Here is a 26,301-nt window from a genome sequence, read left to right as displayed (position 1 = left end):
CTGGCAGGAGCAGTGGCATCAGATCTGGTGCTTGAGTAGTATTCTCTGAAATAAAACGTTGTGGTTATTTTCTCTCCTTGATCCCCATGTCAGGTGTGGCACAGCCACTCACTACAAAGAGCCACGATGCTTCCTTTGCTCTAAATCCATGAGGTACAAATCCAGAAGTAGTCTGGAGTAGTGAGCTGCACGTTCATTACATTAAACTCTGATACGGGCACTGTTGGGTTTGGAATACGGAAAACATTACCATGTTGGAAAGGTGTGGGATCTGTTGCGGCTTCTGTGTTGCCAGAGATGGTAGGGGTCTTTTACCGTCAGTAGTTGGGGGAGATGTCTTATTTTGTTCCAGCTGTGCCTTTTCTCCAACTCATGCCTTCCGTTGTCATCTTCTCCGTTTGATTACTGTAGGCCATCTTGGCAAGAAAGCCATGGTAGGAGACACAGTACGTGTGCCTTGTTCCAGCTACCAGTGACTGAGGCGCCGGTGCTTGTCATACAGGTAGAGGCTTTCCATAAGGAGAGTGCGCGGAGGCGGTCGTGCGTCCTGCAGAGCATCTAGGCTATGGGTACGGAGATGCAAGCGGTCCCAGCACGTGAAGGTACAGGACTCCTCTCACCTTGGGAATCGCGCTTCACGATGACAGTGTCAGGAAGCTAAGAAGAAGGGCATCGAGGACATGCAGTGGTAAACGATGAGGATATAATGTAATCAGTTTCTTTCGGGGAGAGGAGAGAAATCTGTCAGGTTTTGAAATTAGTTAAAGGGAGAGAAACCGATTTAGAAATGTAGTGAATAAGCAGAAAACAAACACGGACAAGTGAATGGTTAGGGTGAATAGTACAAAGTAATTGTAGCAGCCTACATAGTTGCAGTAATGCATGTTATAGTGTAGTGAAATGTTAAAGGCGGGGACTGAATCCCAGTCTGCCCCCCACCAGTTCCCTTGCTTGAACTGCCTGTCATTTATGTAGCACAACATCGCCTAGTGGTTTTTTTTTTTTTCCTAAGCAGCATTTCAGCTTTCCGAGCGAAGGACAGCCAACCCACGTTTAGGCCGAACAGCTTTCCTCGGGCCTCGTTGAGTTGTTATTCCGGGATCTGGGCAGGTCTCCCGGGGGAAGCGGCTGTTCTTGTGCCGCCGCTCGCCGGAGCGGTGTCGGCGCTCAGCACCGGGCGCCCGTCTCCTGGTGGATCCGTCGGGATGCGTGCTGCCAGGAGCTGAGACGTGCTGCCAGCAGCTGCCGGCCGCCCTCCCGGAGCTGGGGCCTCGGCACCCCGCGTCCCGCTGGCGCTGGGGGCGCGCTCCGGGCCGGCCGCAGCCGGGGCTGCCCCGGGAGGGGGCGGCCGAGGGCCGCGCCGGGGGGCTCGGCAGCCCCGGGGGCTCCTCCGGGTCCTCTCCTGGCGGGGCTGCGGGGCCTTGGTCCTGTCTGACAGCAGGAGCCGCTTTCTGTGAATCGCCCCGTGAGTCACAGCTCGCAGCAGTGAGCCTCTGGGAAGCGCTTAGCTCTGCCTCGGTTTAGAAAGTGATGTACATCCTGCTTGTAAGGGTATTCGTACTCAAAGCAATAATCAGGTAGAAAGCAGAAGCACATGGAAGGAAAACCCAGGCTTCAAAGGATGATCGGAAAGGAGAGGGGACTTCCCAGGGTTCAGCACAGCAGTTGTCATCCAACAAGCGAGGAGGAGAACAAAGCGAGGTGGGGCAGAGCGTGCTTGTTTGTGGTTGGCACTGCACGCTTCTGCAGACCGGCCTTCCGCCTTGGCTTTCTGGTGCATCTTTGTTCTGGGCGTAAAAGCATACCGGGAGCCTTTTAAAAGCATAGGGTGGGTTGCAGTAATTTCTGACTGATGAGCGGTGATACAAAATTTAGTGTTCATTGTGATTATTAGAAATAATAGTGGAATGCTTCAAAAATGCTAGTCATTAATCACAAAAATTGTTTAGGCATAGTGTTGCTTGTACTTAGATGCTTTCTACTTAGCTTAATAATCCCCTCTTCATAAGGTGAGGGTGTAAAAGTAAGTTTATAAGACATTACATGCTATTCATTTTCATAATACATTGGAATACATAAACACAGAATATCACAGGTTTCCACCTCAGGCTGTTTTGGGTAGAACTCTTGTTTTCTTAAATACAAGCTGTCCACAAGCTCAGAAGCTCACCCTGCTGACATAAATCCTACCTATTCAAGTGCTATGTTTGTACAGCCTAGAGAAACAGGAAAGGTGGAACTGGGCAGGCGGTCCACCTGTGCCGGGGGTGGGGAGGTTGCTATGTGACTGTAGTATTTGGTGTTTTACTTGAAAGCCCAGCTCCAGGAAACAGGGCTTTACATAAGACTCAATCAATCTTTCTTCTAAGTTTGTTTCCTTGTATTATGAAACAAAACTTGATTTTGTGATCCAGCTATATCACAAATTCTCAGAAGCGTAGACGCAATGTAAAGGAAACCAAAGTTCTGGGTTGTTTCAATCTCTTTATTTTAGGCAGACTTGGTTCATGAACCCTAAATACCAGTCCCTTGCCGGTGCTAGAATAGCAGTCAGCCCCTCTCCACGTTTGTGGCGTGGGCTGGACAACTTGATCCACAAAATATTCCCTGCTTCAGTCCACCTGCAAAGCCTACTGTGACTGTACTGTGTCCTAGCTTAAGCTACGCTTCTGTCTCTAATGCAGCTACTGTCAAAGTTCATAGCTATCAAAGGTTATTTTGAAGAAATAACCAGTTTCTGACTCCTGCGCAAGCTGCCTCATACTGGTGATGTTACCTAGGCCAGATTTAGACTTGCATGCTGCACTTTGGATAACAGCTCTCTTTGAGTTCATCCCTGTGTAAATTTACTTTGGCAGATCGCATGCCCTTTGAGTTAAGGTTTATGTTTTTGTATTTAGCTATAAAGCGTTTGGGTACCATGGTGATTAGATCACACAGGCAGACAGTTAAATCTGCACTTCATGTAAGCTGACAGTGCCAGGGTTCCCTTTCATAAGAAGTCAGGCTTTGTGTTAGCAAAGCTGTGTTCTCTAATAAATAAGGTGATTTCAAGTGTTAGATGTGCGCTATTTTTCAGTGAATTAAAAGGTACACAAAGGAAAGGAGGTGCTTTTAAATTTTCTTAATTAGCTAGACTTGTAGTTAGCAGTGAAGTTACTGCTTTTGAACCTGCCATGACACTTCTGCTCAGCCACCACATGCTAAAGTAGAATTTGCTTTTTTTCTTTCTAAAATAGCATAACACTGCACTTTGGAATCTTAGTTAAAAGAAATGTCTCAACATAAGTATAGGAAAAATATCCTTATGGTCAACAATCTGAGAAGCATTGCCTCTTCTAAGCAGCTCTAATTACATATTGATTCTGTTAGAACGAATCTTGCATTACAGTTCATTCATGTTACACTTATGCATTTTTTATTTTTTTTTCCTCGTGTTATTCTGACAGTTTTTAAATAACGAGTAGATATGTGTGTACTCTGAAGACGTCGTTTTATTTCATTAGTATACTGAAGACAATGAGGTGGAAAAGGGAATGTCCTACAGAAGTCATATTTACATATTAGCTCTTGTTCCAAGCAGTAATTTTCCAGAGACTGTCTGGGGACAATTCCTGGGGGAGGAATTCCTCCCCGATTAAGGTATATATTATCAAATACTTCTGGAGAGTTGCTATTGCAATACGGTGAGGCACTTCCAACCCTTGGTGATGAACTACTGGAAGCAGTTTTTATCCTGTGCTGTTACCCCAAATGTAATGATCCTGCAATGATTTAATACAACATCAAGTGCGTCATGGATTATTATTTGTTTGCTCCCTAACTGGGAGTGATCTGCCTTAATCCTCATTGTTCAGTCTTTCCGTTGCTGCCCTTCTTGCAGTCGTTTGTCCTGGTTGTGTTCCTTAAGCAACAGAACAATAGCTGCTGTGTATCAGCAGCATACATCCATTCCACTGCAGGAAATCTCAGTGCAAGCTAGACCTGAAGTGAATGAATACCACGACTTTCCTTTTCATTTCTGTGTTTTGTTAGAAATTAAGAGCATGGAAGGATGTATGTATCCCAGCACAGTTTGGGAATGCAATCCACACAACCATGATAGTGTCAGGAATATTGTCAGTGCTAATTACCTTGAAAATCCAAGTGCTCGTTGCAACAACTGTAGCTTTCCCAGTTCCAAACATTGCCAGCGAATCTGCAGCCATTTAGGAATCATTGTTGTCACAGGATGATAGAAAGCAGCCTCTGGTCTATTGTTGGGATGCTAAAAGTACCATGGGACCCTCTCACAAAGCTACATACATATAAAAAGCTCTGAACTGCCTGTGGGTTGAACATATTTTCTCAAAATATACTTTCTGCAATATGTGCTCATGTTGCTAGGTGTTAAGTGGCCTGTGTAGGAGTCACTGGTCTAGCAGAACAGAACCAGTTTTGGTCCATGGGTCTGCGTCACAAAGTCCCGCAAAGTTGCTGCTAATCTTCCTGTACTTCAGCTCTGAAACAGCTTCTGAAGCTCCCATTGCTATCTCCTAGCAGAAGCGTCGAATGCCTAAAGAGCAACAGGTCTCTATCCTAGTAGTTAGGGAGAGCAGAATCCATGTGTATGTCACACAATGACCTCCCCCGCGTTGACTTCGTTGTTGCTGAGAAATTAATTTCAAGGCCCTCCTTTGTCCCATGTTCCCCCACATTAACAGAGAAGTTATTGCTTACCTCCTTTCAGGTGCAAGTTAGAAATAACACACGTGCTATGGTCTTGTCTTTCTCAGAACAGAGAAGCAAGCAGCTCTGCTTGTCTACGTGCTGGTGATAATTTCCATGCTGGTGCAGCAGCATAGAAGTTATCAGCAATGGAAGGATGTATTAGTCCTGCTGAAAAGCACGGCATAGCTCACTTTGTGGTTCGCATAATGAAGACAAATGTTTGGGGAGTATGATATGCTGATGACTGTGCACATGTGATAGACTGAAGGATGGCACACTTAATAGTGTCTAGTAAGTCATTTGCTCATCAAAGGATGTAATCATCTTGAGAAAAGCTGAAAGACAGCAGGTTTGGCTGGTTGTGTTAGAGTAGTTGAAAGGTTTAATGCATTGCGTATGTTGTCTAGCTCAGTGTGCTGTGTTTTTTTTTCCCAGCTATATCTTTATCCTCGACTTGGCTTTTTGTTTCTTTCTTTCCTGTATGACTCATTCTTATAATACCCTTTCATTACTATTACTTGCTGTTTTTCATAATGACTCCTCTTCCTTCTTTTTGCTATCTTCCTTTTCAAGTTTACTTTGTGAATTCGTAGGTTTATAAATTATTGATCTCTTCCACGTTTTTCTTGCAGAAGCTAGCTCTTCGTACTAGTTACCAGTGTTAAAGAACTATGCCAAAGCTATTTACCAAATCATTGCATACCTTTTCTTTTCCAAACATATTCAAGCCTGTAGGGTAAAATGCTGCTGCATGCACCAGAAAAGTGAGAACTCGGTGAGAAATGTAAGTTAATACCAAGAGTTAACGAGGAAAAATGTCACTGTTTTAAGTATAGTTGGTATAGTCAGAAATGACCCTTAGAATCTGATACATTTTGAAAACATATTTACTCATCTCTTCAAAGTTCGCAGAAGAAAACCATGGGTTAAGAATTGTTAGAGCTGGTTTTATCCCTCTCCTATTAACTCGGTTGAATGTACTTCATTTGTTCTGTTTTTTTGGATCTAACTTGTATTAAAAAGGAGGCCATATAGCACATCACAGTAACAACATTAAAAAAAAAAAAAAGAAAGAAAGAGGCATTTATAAAACCCAGTTATGAGGTTGTTGGGTGAAAAGGCAAGTTCAGTCCTTGATTAGGAAATCTATTTGTTAAAAGACCTGTTTAAAATATTTAATGATATTAAAAGTATTATTTCAAACAGGCGTTAGGAGCTATTTGGGCTGGTGCTATTGTTTCTGTATGCTCAGAACATTTGCTTATACATTCTTCTCATAGCTTGGTTGCTGGACATAGGGTTCTAGAAAATAAACTGAACTGTTACCAAACGTGAGACATAAGTTGCTTACATCTAAGGTGATAGCATGTTTCTCAGAGATATTTGATAAAGCTTTCTGGTAGCATTGCCATCTATTTCAGTAAAACATCTGAGTGACAGGGAACAACAAATGACTAAGAAATTACAATAATGTCAGAATGAGGAATGAAACACACGTTTGAGAGAAACAATTTTTTATTTTAGGAATAATACTTTTTCTGAATTCAGAAATGATTATCTGGATATGTAGGGCTCCGTTAAAGCAATTATTTTGTTTCTAAAAGATTGAGAGTAAATACATTTTCCAATTATGTTATGAAAATAGAAAGATGAGGAAATACTTCACATACTTGTAGAATGATAAAATTCAGAGGAAGGTTTGTGTTACTTTTCTGTGGTCAGTACCTGTAAATAACTGTAGGATAGCCTTTGTAGGAGGTGCCCAGATTTCTTACTGGGGGTGAAAAGGAGTTCTAACTTGTTGGCCGTGCGTGTAGTTCTCTGGGGCAGCGCAAACGTACAGAAAATGTCTGAAATAATATCTATAGTGCAGTGTCAAAACACATAAGAATAAAACCTGCCATAGGCTAGGGCAGGTAGCAAGTGCTCAAGGGAGGATCATCAGTTTGCACAGTTAGTAGTGTAGGAAAGAGTAGTAGCTCTTCCTTACTTTCTCTATTTAGCCAATTTTGTAAATAAACTGTAAGATACAAAGCTGTGATCTTCAGCATGTCAAAGCCTGTCTTCTTGTAAGGAAGGAACTGCTTGTTCTTCCACCTTCAAAATGTAGATACTTTTGGACCATGCCCGAAACTTAGTCAAATCCATCTGTAATTAAAGAGTGCTGAATGCTTCTTAAAATTGTAGTGTAATTTGAAAAATACTATCAAAGTAGCCATGCTTGGATAGACGTTAATAAAGGAGGAATAAGTCCAGACCTACTGTGTTTGTTCTTATCTTTGGATTAAATTCTGATCACAGAGAAGTCAGCTGTAAAACTTGCAAAGATCTTACTAGTGGACTGCTCTAAGGAGTTGCTTTTAATTTGTGGCACTTCAGCTGCAGAAGGGTGTTATTGTAGATTCAACGTAGCCGTCTTGTTTTGAGGGCAACACTTTCCTGCACTTCAGGTCTATCAGATCTTATGGACTGTTGTGTTTTTCTCTGATCTGCAAGAATAACATCTTCTTGTCCCAAAGACTTAGCATAAAAATGTAAAGAGGTGCTGCAGTTGTTCCAGAGGACTTCATATTTTTGACAACCATTGGCCCTTCAAATCTTTTTGGGAACTGGCTATCTAACATTCTTTTGGAAAAAATAAATCATAAAATGATTATTGAACTGGATGTCTGGCCTACATCCTCGGACTGTTTCCAGACCAGAAAAAAAAAAAATAGAATAAAAGCAGTCAGTCCAGACTGGTGTGGCATGTCTAGGCAGTTTGACTTGGGGGAGAAATAAACAGCTTTTCTAAACAAGGTTCCACTTACAAAGAGCAGAAAGGTAAAAGCACCGGAAGGTATATTAGCTTGTGTCTTCACTTACTTTTTAAACTTTCCCTACCAGCTTTTGAGAATCCTGGCACATCCATTTCTGGTATTCATAAAGCATCTGCCCTGCCTGCCTTTTTCATTGCTGTCTGTGTGCTGCTGGTGGTATGCTTGCGGCTCACCAGTTCTTTACTCTCCGCTAGTTCCTTTGGCAATTCAGCTGTCAAATCCAGAATGTGGTTTGAGAGCTGTAAAACTTTACTAGTTTAGTAGATACTGAGCTGGGATATTTATTTTCCTTTCAAGACTTTCCCTATTCTTCCTAATGGCTCATGAGATTTTTTGGGCCTTTTTGTTTTTGTGTGTGTCTTTCTTACACAACACTTGATTTAATAATATGAGTTCAGACAGGGTAAAAAAAGAAATGGAGATGACGAATCAACCCAAACCCAGTACACATACTCGGGTCATTTCTGTGGTATAATGTGCAAACCCCAGAGCTGTGCGAAGCAGCGCGAGCCAGGCAGTGGCACATGTCCTGGGTGACAGTCTGCTCTGCCTTCTTTTTGTAAATGTCAGGGGAACAAGTAAAGAGCCACATCCCAGACACTGCTAAAGTAGCTTTAGGACTACAGACTACGTGCCATGGTACTCATTAATTTGTGCCCTAATTACCTCAGGTTATCCTAGTGTAGGAGTTGTTACTGAGACAGCACACGGACTGCTCTGTGTCTCCCATAAAAGCAAGTCACCGGGGTGTGTCGCGCATCAACGTGCACGGTGGTGCTGGGTTGAGAATTGCTCTTTTTTATTTATTTCTTTTTAGTTGAAGACCCTAAATGTCTGAGAAGAGAAAATGGGGATAGAAATAGTGTGTAAAAGAATGCTTTACTTTTATATATATATATATGTGTGTGTATATATATATAATATATATATATATTTGCATTTCGCTTTATTTTATGCCCTGCGTTATCTGCTTTGGGTGGAGGAGAGAATGGAAGTGCAGCTCATCAGCTGACCTGAGCCAGCAAGAAGCTGCTGGGTGGGTGGCTTTATCAAATGGTAGTCTTCTCACCTGTGAAGTCTGATGCTGAAAGTTGAGCAGAGCCATTACCACGTTGGACCGGGAGGAGTGATTTATCCATCTTGTACGGAGAAATTTCTCCATGGAGCAGTGTTTTGTCCTCGTTAGCCTCACGGAAGCACCGAGTGACCCAATGAAAGATACGATTGTGTTGTTCTAAACAAATGTGTTTGTGAGAGTTGAAGTAGTCTGCTGAAGTAACATCTTGTACTTTTGGCTAGAAATAGCTGGGAAGCAGAAACATTTTCACATAGCCCCAAATGAAAGAGCAGTCTCCAGAGACAGGCAGCAGACACAGTTCCTTCATATTAAGTCATAAGTAGCATATAGTTGTTTGTCTAACCTTTACATCTTTTTGCGTCTGTACAGCAGATGTTAATGCACATGAAAATAGAAAGTCTGAAGCTTATATATTCACCCTTGTTTTGTATTTTAAAGCATGCGTGCATGTATCTCTATGTATAAAAATATGCATGCAAGTATGTATGACAGGCCCCTTTAACAATACCTGTTTTGTTTGCATCATGAACAGCTGACTGCAATTTATCTGCTGTGTCCTCCAGAGCCCATTTTGTACTTGAACAGTCATGTTGCTCTTGCTGGTGAGATGGACAGAGTGTAACTGGAATTACACGGCACGCCGAACTGACAGGCTTCCTGCATACGCCATCTGTTATCTTGGATAGGATCAGAAAGGGTTTTTTTTTCCTTCCTTAAAGTGGGGTATGTGTAAACGCTGTTCTACGGTGGCTTCCATTTGCAAGTCCTCCTGAAAATCCTTCTGAAGGTGTAAAAGGTGGGGAAGCTTTGCAGGTCGTTGCCTATACAGGCTGTGCCGCCAGATGTATTTTCTGCTCAGATCCTGTGTTCTATCGCACCTTTCTTTATAGTGGCTAAATGTTTGGAGAATGTCAGCCTCAGACAGGTAATGCGACATCTCCACATAGTGGTGCTTGTTGAGGTACCTAATGTCAAAATTACTTGCTTTGCAAACCACTGCGTGTTGCCTAACACTTTCCACCCTAGGTTCCACAGTTGCCGCAAATGGTTCCCAGAAATTAAAGGTTCCTTTGAAATGCACTCAGGTTTTTGTTAGTAGGATTTGGAGGTATTTTGGAGTAGTTTAATTTGCCGTGGTAATGAAGTAATTAGGGCATATATGAGGTTTAAGACCAGCTTGAAAGACCTGGGCGGAAGTGTATTTCAATGAGTGTGTTGGCTGGTTCTAGTACCTGTTGGGAAAGGGCTCCTTCCCAAACTAGTCTCCCACCTGCTGCCCAGTTCCCCCAGCAGCTTAGTCAGCCAACTCATTAGAGACTGTAGTCAGATGGCAAGCAAACATGTAGGCACTCTGACTGCAAAGGGAGGATTAAAAAATGGAAGGAAAATAAAGGCTGAAGCACAGAAGCGCTAGAAAGACGAGAAATAGTTCTAAAGACTCTGAATTCCTGATGGTTCTCAGCTTGATTAAATGAAAAATTTTCTTCCTGATCATAACTGTTTGTTTAAAATACTGGAACAAGAACTGTTAGTATAATAACACATGGCAGCATCCCTGTGTCTAAAAAGGGTAGGTAGAAACAAAATGTATTCTGCTCAAAACACATGCAGAAAGGAGAAAAAATGGAGGAGGGGGTACGTAAGAGGGCATGGGTTTAGCTGGGGTGTCCAAGGCAAGCCTCCACATCTACTGAGCGATTTCGTCAGAGGCTGTTACATCCACTGACTTCCATGCACAGGTCTTACTGTACCCAGGATGTGGATACAGGAGAAAGATTAGCTCTGAAAAACAAATTTTAAAATAATTGCTTTAGAGTGATTTTGAAAGACTTTTTTCTTCTATTCAACCATTAAATGGAAATATCCTGCTGATGACTCCAGCATGTTTTTTAATTGAATAATTAACATGGTTAATGGGCATTCAGCAGCATTTTTGTTGGTAATCACTGGATTTACTAATCTCCCAGAAGGTGGGATGATTCAGAATCGTTTAATGCCCCAAAGTAGATGATGATTAAAACCCTACACACAAAACTAGAAATAGAATTGGATACAAATGCTGAAGAGGAAAGATGAGAGAGCTTCAGTGGAAAAATTGGGGGGGGGGGGGGGGGATAATAGTTCTAAATGCTAGATACCTATGCGATTACACTTTAAGAATTCGAAGATTCCTCTGCCCCACTTTGCAAGTGACCAAGCCTTCCTTCTTTCAGAAGAATCTTCTGTCTGTGCTAGGTCTTTTGCAGGGATTTGCTGCTTGCTGTGTGGAGGCTGGGCTGGGCTGGGCTGGTAGCAGAGCACTCAAGAGCACCACATGGCCGCTACGTGATGGGTTTCAGGAAGGATTCAGCGATCGTGTGTGTACATATAGAGCGGGTGCTATACCAGTCAGCTGCTGGGAGTGAGGTATGTAGTAGCTATCTGGTGAGCTGTGTCATGGTGAGGAAACTGAAAGGGTTTTCGTGGGGAGGGTTAGCTCATGCAATCGATGATACTTCTTTCCCTAAGAAAGCGTAACGAGCAAATATATATCCTGGGTGTTCTGTCTCATGGCTCTTAACAGAGTTGCAGGCCCCAGGGCCGTGCTAATACATGAAGTTGTACAGCTTAGGTTAATCTTTGGTGTAATATCTTTTGCTGCAGTAATGCATGCTGGATACAGACCACTGCTAATGCTCTGTGTATCCCTTACTGCATATCACTTACAGTCACTTGACAACAAGGGGGGCTGCTGCTTGCTGCTGGAATTAAGTCTCACAGTAATGAAGAACTAACAGAAAGCTGCTTTCTCTCTCAAGTGCAACAGGTATTAACATTACCTTCCTCTGGAGGGGGTAGAACAAGAAACTGTGTATGACAAATATTAGTCCTATCGTGTATTTCACTACAGGAAGACAGTTGTGCTGAAGTGACTGAGTGTAGGATGAGAAACCGAAGAGAATAGGCACTGATTTACTAATCTTATTTGCAGTCTCCCTAAATCAAGGCTAATAATTTACTTGTAAGTAGTCTTTTTACAGGGCTGTAGTGGACACTTGGGACTTCACCATTGGTTTCAAAAGACTAGCGATCAAGTTCACATTGACACAAGTAGGACAGGACTGGATTTCTCTACCCTATGCTTCTCTGACAAATTCTGTCTACTAAAATACATGGGTGTGTATTTGCAAAATTGTTTGCAGGCTTAGAAAAAAGTTGCTATACAAAGGCAAAGAGTGTTATTTCCCAATTTAGAGCCACCCTTTAGTTTGTGGCAAAACATCTGTCATGAGATCGGGAATCTCTAGAGAAGTCTTGTCTGCTCCCATAGAAGTTTTTACAGCCCAAGATGCTGACGAATGGTCTCAAGGAAGATACAGTACAACAGTGGGCTGGGCATTCCCACCAGTGCAATCTTAAATTGCTCTGACTCTTCTCAGGCTGTGATTTCTTCCAGGTCTGAGCATAGACCAATTGTTGCTTGTCCACGGAACGATGAAGGACAAAGTACTTTACTTTTAGTAAACGATTCTGGATTAGATGACAAGTCAACGGCTTTCATAAATAATCCTGTTACAATAAAAGGATATTTATATTTTACAATATAGCAAAGCAGCGTGCATGGAAACTAGTTGGGACGTTTGTCCACATCACTGTGTCATGGTAGTTTGGCAGCTTCTCTGTGAGTTTTCCCAGGACCAGAATAGCGGGAACGTGGCAAGTCAGTAATACTGTACAGTACAGTGGTGGAACTTGGAGGAAAATTTATGCTGGGTCTGTTGGGATCACGTCTGCCTCTAGCAAGTAATGTTGTTTTCTGTCTTGTATCAGTGCTCTTCTGGAGACTGATCTACAGCAAAATAAAACAGAAATAGCTTAACAGAGAGAGAAAAATGGAGTTGGAATGCTGCTTTTGATGAGAGAGCAGACTGTGCAAATGCACGAGGTGATAGAAGAGCTAACATGAGTTTTGTGTACTCTTCACACACAGCAGGAAAGAATATTAATTTCTTCTGCTATGTACACCTGAAGACAAGCATTGTCAGAAAGCAGATGGGCAGGAGGGCCTAGATGACTATCCCCCACATCAGGCTTCAGTGAGATGTGGAGGAGGGAGGCTGCAATGACTTTTGATGACAGGCAGCAGGCAGGTCGTGAGATTCTCTTCTAAGTTTCATAGCAGTTGGTATTTCTTCTAAATCTTGCTCTTCTTGAAAAATACTTGGTAAGTTCAGTTTCATTTCTATTTGAGTAACATTTTTAGAAAAGAGAACAAAGAAGTAAACTTCAAAAACACAAAGCCTGGAATTTGAACTAACCCATTATTTATTATTTTGAGATGGTTTGGGTGTCTGGCTTAAATTGTTAACAGCCACAATTGTGGTTGTTTTAGTTTCTTTATCATGGTAGTTTTCACAAGCCTGGCACCACGTATATTAACTACTAAAAGTTCTGATTCTGCAAATTCTTGTCCCCAGAAGATTACGCTGGGAATTCTTCTGCAGCAATTACTCATGTGATTAAGAGTCATTCATGTAAATACATTTTTACAGGGCTAAAAGACTCCCTAAATTTTGTAAGCTATTGGGTGTATATATAGGGATTTCTGAATTAAAGTTTTTACTCTAAGGCTTTGTTCAATATTATCACTGACTGAGCCTTCCCACAATGTGCCTTCTGTACATTTTCTGGTCCTTTCTCTTCTCCTGACTCTTCCTCCTTTGAGAAGTCATGATCCTGGAATAGGTGGTTTTAAGCCTGAGTTTTAAACTCCAGGAAAAAACGTGTTATTAGAAGTGAATATACCTCTCTGCTCCAAAAATTCATTCGTTTAGTGCTTTAAAGTACAAGTGCTAATGGTAAATAATAATAATAAAACTACGTTACATTATATTTTGTTTCATCATTCATCCTAACATTAAAATCTAATGCATTCAGTTTTAAAATAGAGAATATGTGGGGACTATACAAATTAATTCACATAATCGGAAGAATAGCTGTTGGTTAATAATTAAAAAGTTTTTTACTGAATATGCAAAACTGAAAATAATCATGTTCTATCTGATTTCAAAGATTCTTTTAATACACTTAAGAGTATTGTTTGTCCATGTGCTGATGGAATTACTGGAAATTCAGATTTGTGCTGGTGGACCAAAGTTCTTTTTTTTTCATTGTAGTTACCTTTATTAAGGATGAGAATATTTGCATTTTTAGCTAGCTACTAATATCTTGAGCAGCTTGGGATTTAAAAGAATATTGTGTTTCACTGTTCATTTAATCTGTTTTCATTTTCATAAGCCTGCTTGGCATATTATAGGATTGATTGAATGACATTGAATTATGATCTGCTATCTGAGCTGGGTTTGTTTCTCCAGCGGCTCACGTTTTAGCATGCAAAATTTTTGAATTAAGGTTGCATTAAAAGCTAATGCTGTCCCCTCATTTGCATATGACAAACATGAGGCTTAATTGTTTAAGAGAGAAAATTCATCCCAACTATGAACATGCCCCAGGCTGCAAGAAAGGGAAAAGAAGTCGTGCCTTGAATTGTCTCGTCTTCCAGCGCTACTGCCAGAATGAAAGTAGGGCAGTGGGAAGTTTCCTCTCCTATTGTCTTGGGACTGGAGAAAAATACAGGTTAGCCTTAAAACTTCTGGGGGAAGTAGGATACTAGGCAGCATTTCCCGGCATTTTGTTAAAACTGCTCCTGACTTTAAAGAGAAGAGTAGGGAAAAAAAATAAAATCACCCCTATTACTATCACTAGAAGCTTGATAGAAGTGCTGCCTTCTAAACTTGAGTTTTTTGTTTTTTTTTCTGGTAAATTATTACTGTTGGCAATATGCATTAGTTTATGTTACTAGAAGATGCTGGTAAAAAAAAAAAAAAAAAAAAAAGAGGAATAGCTTATTTGTACCAGGGGCAACTTAAATTGCCAGGATTACCCAAACAGACTGAGTACAAGTGGTGATAGGCCTTTTACAGACTGTTTGCTATGAGATTTTATGTGCCTCCTTCCACTTCTAAATATTAAAATTCAAGCTGCTAATATCAGTATTGAATGTTTATTATTGTTCAGTTTGCTTTGTTTATTTTGTATTTTTATATAGGTTATATACAAAGAAAAGTCTATTTTAAAAGCTGTTTAAGAACTATGTCTTCCATCTGGCATGAAGAGCATTTCTAGAAGGGAGGGGAGAGAAACAGAGTACTGTCTGAGGTAAATTTGATAGTATAAGATGGGATAAAGCAAGAGCACTTAGACTAATTTAATTAATGCCATGGTGAATTTAAGAATATGGTGTCCTCTGCAAGCATAAACGTAGATCAGTAGCTGAATTAAGGAAGCAGTATTAGACTGCACCTGTTGGGTATCAAACTGAATTCAGACCTTGTTTCAGTCGTGCAGTTGGGACTGGCAGTTGCTGAAGGGATTAAATTATTTAAAGCCTTCAGCTGGCTAGTGTAGGCTAGCAGTAGCTTATAAAACACTTAATCTATTTTTTTTAATCTGTTCATATGTTTGCTTTACTTAGACAGTAAAACTATACATGACACACACCTGCCACATACTGAAGCTCTTTGTCAGATATTTTAAATTTATCAATTAGAGCAGCCTCTAAACTGTGACCATTTGGGTTTCTTTGACAATACGCTTTTTGTTAGCCTGTAAGTTTGCTTTGATGCACTCAAAACCAAACATGAATTATGCAGACATACACTTTTTTCCACTTTTCTTTAAAAGATAGGTTCCATTCTAAGGCAAATGCTGCTGTCCAAATAATTAATTTTTAAAGTTACCATTTGGTTCGTGTCTTTAAAAAAAATAATAAAATAATTCCAAACAGTTTGGAGTTCAAGAACTATTTTTGCAATTCCTTTAATCTAGTTCAAAAATAGGTAATAGTATTTAACTTGTAACATTGTTTGTAACATCACTTGTAACATCACTTGTTTCTAGAAAGCTAAGAATAGTTAATGGTTAGTTACAATATGGATTGGGCTGAAAAGCAATCTGGATAGCTGTGCAACACGGGATTAATTAGGTAAATCCTCTTAGGTTTGACTAGCCATTGCTTAGATCTACAGTTCTTGTCATTGGTTATTCCTATTAATGTCTTCTTTCTGTCAAAGTTGATTGTTCTGGTTCCAGTTTTGCCTCGTACCCTTTTGTGTTGAAGTGAAGTACTACTGAGTAGATTTCGTAGGCTTCCAAATAACAAGCAGAATAACACCTGGAGTCAATTCAAATTAATGTTGGCATTCTCTGAAAAATCTTTTTAATAACAACATTGCATATGGTTAATTTCTATTTCGTTCAGCAAATGATTAATTATGTCATCTTATTTGGCCTTCAGTGTTAAATTATGGGACAAGTAGGCATATGTATCTGCTAAAAAGGATGAGTAAATGCTTATTCATGGAGATGAGATGGTTCCTGCAGCATGCTCTTCATAGAAAGCATATGTTGTTGATATTTCTGGCCAAGCCTTAATTGTCTTTCTTTTTCATTACACTGTGAAACTGTGATTTTTATTTCTGTAAAATTAGTTTTGTGTAGTACCATCACCACAGAATAATTTACTGAGTTAATCTACTCTAGATTTTGTTTGGAAAATGTATGTGATAAACTTGTGAAATTTAAAGTACATATCTCGGAGTCATTTGACTAGTGTTCCTTATCTGATGCTAAAACTTACTTATTTTACTAGAGAATATGCTACTCTGCAGGAGTAAGAAAGGAAAGAAAAAAACAAGAGAAAAAAAAATCAAAGGCTCCACAGCCCTGAGGCACGGAAACTAGCAAGTTTAGGACTGTAGCTAGATGGCTCAGCAAAACAATAGTAGTAATAATAGAAAAAGATGCAAGAAGGCCTGTGAGGAATTGAACGTTTCAGTGAGTGGTGATCAGTTTCATCAGTGCTGGGATTTCCTGGTATTAGACAATGCTCTGTACATTTCAGGGCAAGGCTTTGTATTTGATAACATAGCGTAGCATTAAAACTGAAAGACCGGTATCTTAGTTTTTACTACTGCTTCTGCAGTGCAACATCAGTTACAATTTATTGCGAGTAATCTTCAGTAGTCATCTAAGTATCTTTTCTCCTATAAGAAGGCATTAGATCTGAAATTCTGTTTCACCTTGAATGACCTAGGAAACTTTTCTTCATCTATGATTCACCTAATATGATCTATAAGAATGAATTGGGTTAGCTGCTGTCGTGTCTCTGGACCAAAGGAAAGTAAAATTTAATTATAATAGAAATGTAACTCTGAGAATGCAACACTCTTGAATAGAGAATCAACTGAATTTCACGCGCGTTCGTAAAAACGCGCAGGAAAAGACAAACCAGCACCCTAGAGGTAAGAGGCAAGTGGAAGACGAAGGCGATTAAATGCTACCCTTACAGCCTCCGATTCCTGAAGGCCAGGCGGGAGCCGAGCTGGTTTCTGTGCAAGACGAGAGGCACTGCCGTCTGCCTCCGCCTGCCAGCCCCTGGGGACGGTTCCAGCAGCCTCCCTGGCCGGGCTGGGAGCACAGCGTGTGCCCTGGCACACCTCTCTGCTGGAGGCAGCCATGGCAGCGGCACAGAGCGGCGCTGCGCAAGCCCCCGTTCCCAGAGTAAATCAGATTTACGGCACGACGAGAGAAAGGAAGGATCTCGGCCTCGGTGCGGGAGGGAGGGCTCTGAATCACGCAGCCCAGAAGTGCATTCTTAATACGGGATAGGAAATGATTAAATGTGGTTAATTTTAACAATGCTAAATTTCTACGGCCCTTTAGCGCAGCCAGCACCGTGAAGTTAAATACCATCTCTTCTTATTCAAAGAAAATCAAAACTTTGCTGATAATGCATGTGATTTTGTACTTCCTGCCAGACCACTACAGAGCACTATTATTTCCCTTAATTGTGAAGTGAATTTACTATCAAGCTCACTGATGGGAAAAAATTGCATTAGTTGTCCATTGTTTCTCTTTGATTCCTTGGCTGGTTTTCAGTCCTGCCCTCTAGCTGGGCTGTCGATGGCATAAAGCAACAGCGCAGCTACTGTGGACACACGGAGGGTGCCTCGGCTCTTTCTTGTAACGGCGTCGCGAGAGGAAATCCTGCAGGTGATGGAAACATCTGTCGCCATGTGCCGCTCTCCTTCCGCGACTGGAAGGGACAGCTTGGAAAGCATTCAAAAGGCTGTATGGCTCTGGCGAAATCATACCAGCTTGCTGCTGGGATGAGAAAGATGAGCTTGGGCTCCCGCACATGAGTTGAGTATCTTCCCTTTCTGTCTTCTAGGTGATGGCTGGGTGCAGCTCCCCAGGTCCACTGTCTTTGTGGGTGTCGTTCCTATCCTGCTAAGAAACATTTAATAGAATTGAGCAATATGGTGAAAACATGGTTGGCAGCAACCATGGTTTTCCTCAGCTACTGCTTGGTCAGGAACTGGTACTGAGGCATTTTCAGTTAGTTAGCAGCTTCCTGCTGTGGGATGGCATGTACTGCCTGGTTTCGTTTTGTTTGCTTTGTGTGTTTTCTTTAAAACAAAAAGTGAAAAAACATGCACACAATTTGCAATACTTGCACATTCCCAATGCCTGGGATGGAGTTATGTCTGAAAGGTTCCCGTATGGAATAAAAAATAAGCAGAGTTTTTTATTTAGATTAAAACCTAGATCAGGTTCAGCAAGTTTTGCAACACTTACTTTTCTTTTCAGTGAAATACTGCTTAAACCTGGTCTTCCGTTAAGAAAGACTGATTCAACTAAATTGGAAGGATTCATAAAAATATAGTGATTTTTGTAGACGTTTATAATAATGTCAGCATGTTGTAATGTAATTAAACTGTTGCATTTATGTCTTTCTTTTCCAATATACTGCAGCTCTGTCACTTCTGGGGGCCGTCTTGATGATTCGTGGAAGAATAATTTCTTGGATGTCTAAAGCAAGCCTTTTTGGGGATGTGTTAACTAGGTAATTTCTGGTACCAGTTACCTCTAACTAAGTAAAACAAGTACACAGAGGACTATAGAGAAAGACCAGTTGATTTTAAGATGTCTGGAAAAAATAGTGAACTTCTCATTGTGATTTGTGGAAAGAAGTTGGAAGTTTTCTGTGGACTGAAATTAACCATTTTGAAGCAGCATATTCTCTGGAACAGCTTACTTTAAATTGTAAAACTATATGCTCTCTAGCTTAAATAAAATAATACTCTGAGCTAATATTCACTTAGAATTAGAGTGAAAAATAGATTTCATTTTCTCATGTTAAGCTAATTACAAAATTAAGATTTGAATTGGAAGGTTAAAAAGAGGTCTCAAAAATAAATCACTTTTGAAGCCCTACGACCTTGTTGCTTGTATAATAAATGTCAAGCTGTAAAAATTATGCTCTGGAAAGAAACTAAATTAAAAGTACTATAGAGAAAGGAGGTTTGCCAAAGATATTTCAATGAGTAAGCTTGACTCCACAGTCACTTAGCAAGGATGTTGATAAGGTACAAAAGTCAATGTAAAATCATTGTAAATAATGTAAACGCAATTGATGCTAGAAATGACAGAACTGAGTTTGCTAGTCCAGAAGGCATTTCTGAGGCTGCTGTTGAAGCATAGGCATACTGAAATGAAAAAGGATAAATGACCACGTTAACTGCAATCCAGATACTCCAGCATGATCAGAAATACAGCTAGGACCTTTTTTTTTTTTTTTTTTCCTTAGCTATACAAAACAAATCAGTTAAAGGACATGAGTTAACCTGCTTATTTTTAAGCACCAATTAGTGCAAAGGCTGCAGACATCGATTAAATTAGTTTTAAATGCCTGGTAGTAAGAAATACACTGTTGAAGAACTAGATAACTAGGCAATTTCCTACTGTATTTTTAATTAAAGATAATATTTTGAGCTTGAAATTGAAACATGGGAAAGTTAAAGAAGTAATTCTTGAATTAAATTAATGCTTTTCAGTATCATCTGAGTGGAATACTACTCTGGCTTAAAAGCCTTGTAGAAGCAGCTAAAGCAATCTTTCACACATGTAACAGATACAACTGTTTAATAAAATATGAATGAAGAGCAGCTCGCACCCTGCTGTGAAAGAGTTATTAGTTTCTAGTATAATAGATGAATTTGCATCTGTTGAAGAAATGCATTTAAATGGTAAAGAACGTTTGATAGTTGTATTTCATATGTTAAAAAATATTTATACTGCTTTTCAATTCACAAGTAAATAGCTGTCGTCACGCCAGACTATTAAAAAAAATCCATATTTTTATGGCAAGTAGTGATGAATGGAAATACACTAAAAATTCAGGTTTTTTTTTCCACTTTAGCCTGTAAATTTCACTCTTAAGGTACTGGCCTTTGGGGATAGATAGGTATGATTGTAAGCAGTGCTGAAAGAAATAGGGAAAGATCCAAGTAAAATCTTCCCACCAGGGTCAGTGATGTACTTTCTGAAGATTTTGGTGAGACTGGTATTCTGTTTCAAGGGGGTTGTGCAGTACACACACTTTTATGTCTTTCAGGAGAGGGGAAATGTTGGCAGCCCAGCCATAATGAATAACACCGGAACTGGCAAACTTTCTTCCTTCAGGAAAGGAGGAGTCCTGAGGCAGGCAGCTGGTGTGCGGGTAGACTCTGCCTATAGTGCTGACCAACATCATCTCCTTTTTCCTTGTATATTCCCCTTGCTGTCTGAACCTATCTGTTGTGTCTCACCTAATACTTAGGTAGCAAGTTCTGTAAGAAATTATTCAAAAAACATCACTTTGTTTTGTATTTTAGGTGACTCCTGACCATGAAATTCTGGTCGACAACTTGGACTGCTCTGCTAGCGTTACTGTCACTGTGCACACTGAAATTAATGCTGTTATTCCACGTATTTACAGTAAGTCCTGTTAATTAGTAATTTAATTTCTGCATTGTGATTTTGATCAGGTTTTATGTAGTAGATACACACAAAGCACCAGGAGATATTTGACCGAAAATGGAACTTTTACTGTTATTCCAGCATTGTTCGTCACAGCTGTAAGCATAAGAAACTTGATAAAATATTCAGTGAGCAAATTTTCTTCAATAATCAATAAGCATCCGGAGCCACATTCATCCTAGAAATAACTTTACTGACCATAATGGCTCTGCACCAGGAATTCATTTAGCCAGCATGGCTTGTGCTGTCTGTAACTGTCCATTAGCTTTCTCTCCACGGTGAGATGTTGAGGTTTGTGCCCAGACCTGACTTGGCCCTGCTGCCGCTGGTCCCTTCTGGAGGTGTTGGGATTAATGGCGAGCGCTGCTGTGGGCGAAGGTTGTTAGTCACGCAATTTGGCTGTTATCAAGAAAGCTAGACGTAAGGGGAAGCTGTGTGAGGTGCACGGGGTGGCTGAGGGGCTGGGGCACCCCAGCTCCGCTCCGCTGGGGCCTTCTTCCAGGCAGCGGCTCCCCGCTGCTTGGGGCTGCCGTGCCTCTTCCAGCGCCTCTCGGCCTTTCCCCCTGTTGTAATCTCTGCTTTCTTCGCCTTCCAGGTGTTAGTGAGAAGCAGGCAGATAAAAGCAGATGGAAAGCTGGCTGACGTGTACAGTAGGTACTTGTGGCTTGAAAAGAAATGCCTTAAAACGTGCCCAATGAATTAATTGGCTTTTACTATATAGAAAGGTCAGTTGAAAAACCCATCCCTGTTGATTAAGTAGTGTGGCTTTTTTCATTTTTCTCATGCCTCAGTATTTGAATATTTCAGTCTGTGCCCTAACACTTGTCTTTTAGCTATAACCTTGAGTTGCCTTTAGGTATTTTGTGAAACATGAACGGTAGGTGAAAGACTTCCTCACAGGATGCCCTTCTAACACATTTTGAGTTATTATCCAGAATAAAAATGCTTACTATTAAATGTTCTACATGCACTACAGAGCGTTTACGACAATATTTAGTGTTTACGAAATTGAATTGAAAAAACAATGCAGATTTTTAATTAAAAGGTTTGGTTGTGTTCAGGTAAGTATTTTTGTATGTTAAAAATATTTTATAAACTGCATATAGAAAAATAAGTCTATAAAAGTGCTTTTTGTTATTGAACTAGGAAAAGAATAAATTTATACATTGAATAATAATTGTCTAGAATAGCTGTACATGTTTTCTTCCTTAACGTTCGGTGCAAGATGCATGAATGGAAGTACTTTAATCTCTGACAGATGCACTATTTATGTAACATGCCAGTTTTATCTTATTCTAGACAGAATCAGTTTCTATAAGGAAAAATAAATCTGAAAATGGTTTTGAAGTTCAGTGCACATATTAGAACTGTATAAACTGTGCTTCATAAGTCACGAGCACAGTGCTGGCAAAACAAACATTTTTACATGCACTTCCAATTTTCTGTTTTTCTCGAGAGCTTCAGTCTGTATTAAGTAGCATCTGAAACTGATGATGCGGGCTTTTATTTGTTGTTGCAAAGCTCTGAGGATAATGTAAAAATGTTTGCACATATATTCAGTAGAATCATTGTTATTATATAGCAATGCTCAGCCTGGTGTGGTAATAATTTGATGCTTTGCAGTCTCTGTCCCTTCATTTTTCTCACCTGTTGTATCTCATCACCGATCATTTTCATGTTGAATGTGATGTGTCTATGACCATGTTTTTATTTATAGGTACAGATTTGCCATTTTCCTTTCCACTTCTGCTCTGTCATCTTCTAAACATCAAAGCATATATATTTAGGGTACTTCTGTCTTCCAATAAGTGTGTTAATTATATCAAAACATGATAAAACCAGAAAAATAAACTGACTTCCTGTCTGCCTTCATCCTAAATGTGATTAAAATGCTACATGGGTACACATGCCTTCTTCAAGATGGTATTTTAGTATAATTTACACATGTTTTTATTTAGTCAAAAGTCTCTGTAATCTAAGTCAGAAAACAACAAGAGCTAAATCTTACTAGAAACAGTAAGTTAAAAAAAAATCATCAAATGAAAATATTGATAAACCTTTTCCTGTGATTTAAATGCTTATAAACATAAAACATTACAGGCTAAAATAACCGCAGTGCCAACTGCACATGCAGTTAGCTACGTAGCAGTGTTACCTTATCTTCCCCTCTATTGTTTAAAACGATATTGCATACGGGCTACCGTATTCTGCGGACCGTAAAGGCAGCCTGCTGCTATTGTGCTAGTGATGTGATACTTTCTGCCAAGTGTCTCATTACTGGGAGTGGACACGGTGTGTTTCACTCGGTCAAAACAATCCATTAAACTACTGCTGAACATCACGTTTTCTTTTGGAACAGACTTGGGCTGTTAATGGTTTGGAACAGAAAAATAACAAAAAAATATATGCAAATCAGTTATGTAATGTGAAAAAAATTAATTAGAATGCTTGTATCTCAGAATAAACAAATTCATGGGAAAACATATTCTTTGCTAAACAAGGAAATGTTTTTTTCTTATGATGGCTTGATCTCATTTCATAACTCATGTAATTAAAACGTGCCTTTTCTGTTGTTCATTGCAGGAGGCAAGTCTCTAACGTGGTAATTTAAATCTTTAACAAAATACCAGTTAAAAATCTTTGAATGATGGCTCATGGGAGGAAAATAAGGAAAAGGCTCTAAGATAACTGCTTTTGAAATGTAGGAAAACATATGGCTGAGTTCCTGATGTGTTAAACTGCAGGAGGCTGCAGGTGAGCAGTTGAAAGCCTTGCGTATGTCGTTTCAGGTAGGACTGCTCCTCGGGAAAGTTTTGTGCCACAGACAGATGAGTAACAGGACCTTACCCCAATGCAACAGTAGCTTTTGTGTTTTAATGTGGTTGGATTTTGGGTGCCGCTGAGCGAGGCCCTGGCTTGGTCCCCAGGTGCTTGCAGGGTGAGGCAGGATGGAGCAAGGCGGAGGGGCCCTCCGCCGGGTTGTCGTGAAGTGGGCTTGCATGTGGTCCAGTGTCTGCCCCCCCGGGGTTCGGTGAGTCTTCACCCCAGCCCTCTGGGGGGAAACATGGTGTGCTCTCAGTAAAGGTTGAACTTCTCCTCTTTGCCACAATGCAATGTCAGTCTCAGCTAGGAGTCAATGCATCGGACTATTGACTTCAAAAGGCTTTGGAATATGTCCTAAAAGCACAACCCCAGAAATCCTTATTCAAGTGGTTTTACTGAAGTAAATAGAGTTACTAATAAGCAACTACTCACTAGAGTAATGCAGGATTATGTTTAAATTCAGTAATTTGACTGCCCACTGATGTTTAATGACGTTTATTTGCAGGAATGATGCATTCTGGAAAGTGAGGTCAGCTGGAACACTTGTGGTGTTCATCCGTCTGCAACCCTTGATCTTGCAATGTAGCAGTCGCTAAAAATAGGAGCCATTACTCAACTGTAAAAATGAAATGGTTGGCAATATTAGTGGATGGCATACTATGAATATTCACAAGTGTGGGATGCAGAGGTGATGCTCATTTCAAAACAATGGTAAAAAGTACGATATTTATTCAAAGTTTTATAAATTATCACTGCATCATAAAAAACTTAATTTAAAATATTTTTTTAAAAAAGTTATTTTTCTCCTTCGTAGGAGAATGTGCCTCATGGTTTTTGAATTTAAGTAAAAATACGTTCGTCCAATGTTTTGATATTCATTTGGTAACGTTATTTTTACTGCCTGGCTGCCAAGGTTAAGTTTACATTGTAATGTCAGCAATGTTAAAGCTACATTTTCTATTGTTTGGTTTGATTCTAACTATAATTATTTTTCATTGACTGGTTTGGATTATATCTTTCTGTGTTCGGATTCTCACAGTTTTGTTGTGTAGTACTCAGGTATTGTTAAATATTCTATTTGTCCTTGCCAAGTGCCTGAAAAATAGAAACATTAGATTTTTGTACTTATAACATTTGTTAGTCTTATTAACTTCTTCAAATTCTTTCTCTGTTGGAGAGAGAAGAAAACTGTGGATATAGTGTATACTTATGTGAAAGACACTCATATGCCACAATGGTTAATAACTACCTGAAAATGGCAAATTAAAGTAATAAAGTAAGTAAGTTTCATGAAGATCTCATCTTTCCTTTTGGATCTTCTAAAGTATGCACGAGGAATGACCCACTTCTGCAGCTCTTACAAAGAAGAAAAACAGATTAAAAATGAAAGTGTTGACTGAAAAATATAATACCGTGATACACCATTATTTACATGATTCAGTAAAGGCATTTAAGCTACCTTGTAGAATACTGCATTATTCTGACTTTTTATGGTTAAAAAGTATGTAAATATGAATGAGTACTTAGTGTAAGCAGCTTAGCACACTGTGATGAAGCATTTGTCAAATCTACACCTCTTGATGTAAGATGAGCACAGTGGAATTTCAGAGCATCCCTGGACAAAATCTTCTGTGACAGTTGGCAAGGTGCTAATTTTATTAACCATAGCTGTCCCCCTTGGTTGTTTTAACAACAGTGGCTCTTAAATCTTAAAAGAAAAATAAGGTCGAAAACAACCAATCATCAGAAAACAAACCGCAACAAAAAAAAACCCTGCAACCAACCTCTGCAAGTCCTTAAGTGGAGTAGTAATCATTTGTGTAATTTCGAAATAAATGCTTGATATTTTTCCACTTCTGTGCATTTTCAGCTGCTCGATACATAAATGTCACGCATCTATAGTGTACTTGTAGTGTAGTATAGTGTAGTATGCTGCCTTTCTTTGATGATGTGAAAAATACGGGTTCCACCTGGACAAATGTTTCAGGGGCGGAAGCTCTAAGTTCTTGTACAAAATTGGCTGTTCTGTATTTTTCTTGAGGTAAGCATTTATTACAAAGTGAGAAGAGGCGGTTGATCTCAAGTAGATTATACAAGGCTTTTATCTACATGATAACAAAAAAGATTTTAAAGATTCCTTCTACATTTCCTAAGAGCTACCACCACTGTGGTCACCGTGCCGTTATCTTTGCGCACAAGACCAAGCGTTGTTGCTTAACACTTGGCAGAATTTGAAATGGCAATGCCAGAGTGGTGCGTGAGGGCATTAAGGGCTGGGGGAGGTACCAGCAGAAAGGCAGGTGAGCAGAAGAACATTTTCAGTCTGGTTTTCTTCTTGGTAAGAGCCACAGATGTGGGTCACTCCTCAGGCATACTTTGGGTGACCCATAAGGAAAGGTGAAGTCTTCATGAAATGAACATTGGCATGTGCATACCCCTTGCACAAAGCCTCAGAAACCACCACTAGCCCTTCGAAAGTGTCTTTTGTCCTTTGCAGTTTTAAACCTTTTAAATCTTACGGAGGAGCCAGGCAAGTTAAACAGCAAGTAACCAAATGCACTTGTTTTCTTAGTCCTGTATTGAAGCTGTTTTGATAAAGAAAGTAGTATTCTGATGTGAAAAAAATGAAGTGGAAATAACAGCTGTAATTCATGTTTCACTATGCATGCTTCATTTTTCCAAATGACTAATAACGTAAACTGCATAAAGAAAACTTTTTTTTTTTTTTAATTGAGGAAATACAGTGCTTCTCAGCTGAACTTCCAGTTGTCGCAAGAAGAGCAAGGTGAATCTTTGCTTTAAATTTGAAAGTCATAGCATGGAGGTCACGGTGTGGAAGGTTAAAAGCACTAAAACAAACAACAGTGGGAGTGGGACCTTCCCCTTTGGCACTTTCCTTGTCACGGGCTGGACTTGCTACCCGCGCTCTGCAGGTTGGGTGACTGCAGCCTAAGTGCCTGCAGTGGTCAC

At 40.0% G+C, this 26,301-nt stretch overlaps 1 long non-coding RNA gene across 1 annotated transcript; it reads left to right on the top strand.

Moving 5' to 3' along the window:
• The first annotated feature begins 422 nt into the window (after nt 1-422).
• LOC308196158 lies at nt 423-25,979 on the top strand. Its single transcript, XR_013952110.1, has 6 exons — nt 423-1,701; nt 18,463-18,553; nt 20,364-20,466; nt 21,104-21,233; nt 23,092-23,262; nt 23,837-25,979. It is a non-coding gene; the product is annotated as an uncharacterized lncRNA (long non-coding RNA).
• Nucleotides 25,980-26,301: the final 322 nt, after the last annotated feature.

The sequence above is a fragment of the Anser brachyrhynchus genome (genome assembly GCF_964034855.1).
Source record: "Anser brachyrhynchus genome assembly, chromosome: 5".
Lineage (NCBI taxonomy): Eukaryota > Metazoa > Chordata > Aves > Anseriformes > Anatidae > Anser > Anser brachyrhynchus.
The sequence above is the reverse complement of the archived record's forward strand: the minus strand, read 5'-3'. Positions and strand labels throughout refer to the sequence as shown.